General features: G+C 43.3%; 1 pseudogene; it reads left to right on the forward strand.

The window, feature by feature from the left end:
- Positions 1-1,347: 1,347 nt before the first annotated feature.
- Positions 1,348-1,826, forward strand: LOC123462333 (annotated as a pseudogene).
- The last annotated feature ends 4,177 nt before the right edge of the window (positions 1,827-6,003 follow it).

Genomic DNA, 6,003 nt, shown 5'->3' on the forward strand with positions numbered 1-6,003 from the left:
TTTCAACTGTTCTCTTTATAGTTGTAGGTGGTTCAGAGCTGCCTTCTCGTTCTTTTTGCTCTGAACCCCACCATCCCTCTCTGTTGGCATGAATAAAAACTGTGAGCCCATAAAGAAATTGTCTCTGTGGTTTTCTAAATGCTGAGCCTCACACTGCATTCTTCATTGCCCCACAGAAGCACCTGTTCTCGTGGTTTGGACTGGGCCTGATGATAAGGCCACAGAACTATAGGTACTTGTGCCCCAGACAAAGCACATGAGAGGGGATGGAAGAATCACATGAATGGACAATAAACCAAGTTCACCCCATGTAGTAATAGTCTTTGCCAAAACATTCCTCAAATGATCAACAGTCTAGATGCAATGGTGGCATGCCTGTTATGGGGGAAACCAACTGTTCTCTGATTAGACTGGAGGTCAGCTCCATGGGAGGGAATTCATGCCTTGTACTGAAAAACTAATCAAAAGCCTATAGCTGGGGAAGTCATAAGCCCTAGGAGGGAAACTAATACTGTTGTCTGGCTAAATGCATATATCATGCCCATCAAACTGCCCTCTAAATATTTATGTTTATACCCATATAGTAATGCTCCTCTCACTTTGTGAGAGCAGTTTCTCTAAAACCTTATTTTTTCAGGTGATGGTGACCACTGGGTTGACTCACCAAAGTGCTGAAAAATGACAGTAGACTGTTTAGCACTAAGGGGGACATCTCTATCACACCCATCAAGGCACAGGGACCATTGCAGAAGAGGTTGTAGAAAGAATGTCAAAGCCAAAGGAAGGAGGGGAATGATTTGCAATACTGTCTTCCAAATACAACATGGCTATGGCATCCATAACCTCACAGTGGCTAATGCTACCTACACAAGATCTGAATAATAGGAGCTAAAAAGTGATGACATCAAAATAATGTGATTTCCAGACATGATAGTGCATGCCTTTAATACCAGCACTTGGGAGGCAGAGGTAGGAGGATTGCCATGAGTTTGAGGCCACCCTGAAACTACATAGTGATTCCAGGTTGGCCTGGGCTAGAAAAAGACCCTATCTTTAAAGAATAAAATAAAATAAATAGATTAGAGACTACTTTGAAAGAAGGGACTCAGTAAAGAGGGGGCTTTGGAAGAGGAAAAGAGAGGGTGGTGGGAATGGATTATGATCAAAATATATTGTCAATATGTAGGGAAGTTGTCAACAAAACATTTTTAAAAACACCCTGTATACAGACTTAGGTGAAGCCTGGCTCAAAGGTTGAGGCAATAAAAGATCTATCCACAATATAAAGACAGAAATGCCAAGCCTTACCTTTCAGCCAGAGCTGCCATCTTCCAGTAACTTGCCAAAATGGCAAACACAAAGGGAAAGAGGAGAGACACCTGGTACATGTTCTCTAGACCTTTTAAAAAACATGGAGTTGTTCCATTGGCCACGTATATGTGAATCTATAAGAAGGGTGGTATTGCAGACATAAGGGGAATGGGTACTGTCCAAACAGGAATGCCTCATAAATGTCATCATGGGAAGACTGGGAGAATCTACAGTGTCACTCAGCATGCTGTTGGCATTGTTGTGAACAAGCAAGACAAGGGCAAGATTCTTGCCAAGAGAATTCATGTGTACATTGAGCATATTAAGCACTCTAAGAGCAGAGACAGCTTCCTGAAATGGGTGAAGGAAAATGATCAGAAGAAGGAGGCCAAAGAGAAAAGAACCTAGGTGCAGCTGAAGTGGCAGCCTGCTCAGCCTAGAGAAGCACACTTTGTTAGAACTATGGAAAAGAACCTGAGCTGATGAAGCCTATTCCCTGTGAATTCATGGATTAATAGATGCCATAAATAAATAAGACCTAGATTGTAAAAGAAATGCCAAGCCTTTTATCTCATTTTAGTCATCCATCAGATGACTCCAGTAAAGAGACAATGTTCCTAGCAAATGAAGCCTTCAAATTTAACCCACACGTCAGAAGCGTTATCTGCAGTGAGCTAATCATGTAATGCTCAGCAATGTGATCTCAAAAATTAGTGATTTTTATGTCAACCAAGAACAAATGCTGTGATTTTGCCCTAAGCAATTATGTGACATCTGAGTTGATGCTGTAGACTTTCTGAGGACACTTTATGGGATAAGGTTTGTTCCTCAGTGACAATTCCCCTTGTCTGGTTTGTCATTTGTGTGGCCATCTCAACCCTACTGGGTGTAGCTTGGTGTAATTATAAGTGTCTACAAACATGCTGCTGTTACAGCTAAGCTGATGTTTTATAACGACGCTGATGAGAAAGTATAAGAATGGGACAGATGAAAACACAGATAACTGACTCAGGACCCAGAGTTTGTCTTTTGTTCCCCTGTGGTTGTTCCTACCTGTCAGGACCTGTCCAGTACTACAGTGTGTATATCAGCAATAAAATTCAAAGAAGCAGGCAGGTATGACTGAGTGGTGCCACACACGAATAAACAAAATGCACACACATCTTTTGAAGTTGAGTATTACAGTGATGCAGCATTTGGGAGTCCAGGAGGGGGCCCCCTAAATTTATGGACCCCAAGTTCGAATTCTGCCCTACTTTTAACAGAGAATTGATAAAGACAGGCTCAAGAAGGATAAACAATTAATTATTATGTTTATTTAGGAAGAAATCACAAATCATGGAATTTATTTTAAGGGAGATTGTGATCTAGGAAGGAAGCCTGGAGCAGCAATAAACATGGGAAGTAAGAAACACACTCCTTGTCAGAAAACACTGTATAGTTCCTAAGCTTCATCGAAGAGAAATTGAAGTTTTTCAGGGAAGGCTGGAATAGAACCAGAAGCATGTGGAGGGTAATTTATAAAGCTCATGTAAGAAAAATTGAGGCTTTCAAAGAAAGACTGGAGTAGAGACAAAAGCACGTGAAGGTCAGAATTTAGGAGCTTTCTCCAAGGAAGAAAGTTAAAAGAGGAAACTTAAAGAAGAATAGCAGAGAGAAAAATATCAAAACAGAAACCAAGAAATTCAGAGCAGCCAGGTGTGGTGGGGCACACCTTTAATCCCAGCACTGGGGAGGCAGAGGTAGGAGGATCCTGAGAGTTCAAGGCCACCCTGAGACTACATAGTGAATTCCAGGTCAGCTTGAGCTAGAGAGAGACACCCTACCTCAAAAAACCAAAAATAAAAAAAAGAAAGAAATTCAGAGGAAAAAATGCATGATGAAGACAGTAATACTCATGGTTACCCCAAACTTCAAGAAATTACACAGGTAGCAGGCTGGAGCTAGTGAGAGCACCCATGTGGTAGATCTCTACGGTAAGGGAAATACGCACGTGGTAGTCTCAGAGTCCAGAGAAAAATCATACATGTAATCAAAGTGAGAAGTTACCCCAAAGTATAAAGCAGAGGCTAACAGAAAAGTTCCCCAGACCAAGAAACAGTGTTATGCTCTCCCTCCTCGGCTGGCCTGGGTGATGAGAAGCTAGACTCACATGTTTTCCCATGGCCTGAGCAAAGAGAGACAGGCAGAACTGAACAGAACCAGAAAATCTGAGTGGGGCTGAGCAATGCAGGGTGGAGCTAGAGACAGGAAAAAGATAGCTGACTTTATAGTCAAGGGGGAAGATCCAATTGGTTTTTAGATTGGGAAGGACGATCCCAGAGCCAGCCAAACTGGGCCAAACTACCTGGACCAGCCCATTTGGGCAGCCTATCCAGGTAGTATGCTACACTGTGGACAGCAGGGGGCGCTGTAAATCAGTCTTGATTAGACATGAGTTCAGTTTCTACCAAGAGTTTGTTCTTGTATCAGAGCAGGTGCCACTGGGGTGGCATCTTCTGGTTCTCCCTGGGCCACCATCTCTAACTGAAAGGGCCTAAGAGGAGCAATCTTTCTTCTGTCCTCCTTCAATAGCACACACTTAGAATTCCAACACTTTGTAGCAGAGGTAAGAGGATCAGAAATTTAAGAACAACTTCTGCTACAAAGGGAGTTTGAAGTCATTCTGGACTAGATTAGACTCTGTCTCAAAACAATATGAATTTTGACTCAGCAGCTGAGGTATTACCATGCGAAGACTTAGGAAAGCTGCAGAAGTTAGAAACATGACTGGCTATTCAGGCTTGGTAACTCATCATTGTAATATCAGTACTAGGGCGGTAGAGGCAGGAGAATCAGGCATTCAAGACCTCAGATATAGAGTTCCAGGCCAGCCTGAGCTACATGAGACCCTGCCTCAAAGTATAAAAAAGCAGGGGCTGGGAAGATGGCTCAACAATTAAAATGCTTACAAAGCCAGCCATCCCAGGATCAATTCCTAAGCCAACCATGTAAGAGGAAATAAAAAGTGGTGTAAGTGCCGGTCGTGGTGGCGCACGCCTTTAATCCCAGCACTCGTGAGGCAGAGGTAGGAGGATCGCCATGAGTTCCAGGCCACCCTGAGAGTACAGAGTGAATTCCAGGTCAGCCTGAGCCAGAGTGAGGCCCTACCTCGAAAAACCAAAAAAAAAAAAAAAAAAAAAGTGGTGTAAGTGGTGTTTGCAGCAGCAATAGGCCTAAGGCAGTTTAGGGTGACTGGGCCCCTGAAAGTAACAAAAGCAAGAATGTTATTGGGCCTGCCCTTGCAGTTTCCACTTTTATCTCTTGACTAAAGGGGTTACCTACATCTGCTTTTCTATAAACAACCTGAGGCCCTCCCTGGGAAAGAATTCCCCTTTCCTGGAATTGAGTTTTAAATCTTATCCTGATATTGTGGTTGGCTAAACTCAGCATCAAAGTTTGGCATCATGGCGGGCCTCTTCCTGAGCCAGCCCCTGAACCCAGACCAATCAGCTCTCTCTCTCAAACCTCCCTGAGCTTGAGGGTAAGGGTCACCACAAAAATGAAGGAGAAAACCAGCTTCTTTTAGGAAGTTTCAGTTGGAAGTCAAGACCCACAAAGAATCAGGAGATGCCACCCCACATACCAACCCTCCTTGGCACAAATGGAACTCTTGGCAGGAATGGAACTCATGTCTGATCAAGATGCATTTGCAACTGGCTACAGTTCCCCCTGCTGCCCAAAATCTAACATACTACAGAGGAGAGCTGGCCCTGGGGTCCACTCTCCAAATCTATAAGCTTCCCCTTATATACTTGAATCTGACAAAAGAATACATTGTCTGTACTATAAAAGCTGTGCCTTCTTCTTGTCTCTCTCTATCTGCCTCTCCTTGCTCTGACCACAGGGATACTTGTGAGTCTGGTCTCTCCCCCACCCTGGATGGCTGGGGGTGGGGGGTGGGAGAGAACATAGTACTGTTTCTTGGTCTGAATAATTCTCTGCTTTATACCTTGGGGTAATTTCTCACTTTAATTACATGTATGATTTTCCCCTGATCTCTGAATCTACCACATGCATATTTCCTTTACACTACAGATCTACCACATAGGTACCTTCTCTAACTCTAGGCCTGTTATCTATGTAGCTTTTCTAAACTCAGGGTAGCCATGGAACCAACTCTTTTCTACTCATTTCTCATCTAAATTTCTTGGTCTCTGCTTTGGTATTTCCCTCTGCTATTTTTCCTTAAGCTCCCACCATTTGCCCTCTTAACTTCCTTCCATAGGGAAGCACAAAGTAGACGCTATATGGGTTGCTTTGAAATCTCCCTACATATACATCTAAGTTCTCTCTCCACATCCTTGTGGCTCTACTCCAATCTTTCTTTGAAAGCCTCAATTTCTCTTAAATTAGATTTGTGAGCTATCCTCCTTGTACTTGCTGCTCTACTCCAGTCTTTCCTTTAAAAATCTCAATTTCTCCAGGCGTGGTGGCGCACGCCTTTAATCCCAGCACTTGGAGGCAGAGGTAGGAGGATTGCCATGAGTCCGAGTCCACCCTGAGACTCCATAGTGAATTCCAGGTCAGCCTGGGCTAGAGTGAGACCCTACCTCGAAAAAAAAAATCTCAATTTCTCATAAATGAACCTTATGAACTATGCAGTTTTTCCAAATGAGGTGTTTCCCACTTAGAGCTTATGGCTCTGTTTTA

The sequence above is a fragment of the Jaculus jaculus genome, chromosome 7 (assembly GCF_020740685.1).
Source record: "Jaculus jaculus isolate mJacJac1 chromosome 7, mJacJac1.mat.Y.cur, whole genome shotgun sequence".
Taxonomy (NCBI): Eukaryota; Metazoa; Chordata; class Mammalia; order Rodentia; family Dipodidae; genus Jaculus; species Jaculus jaculus.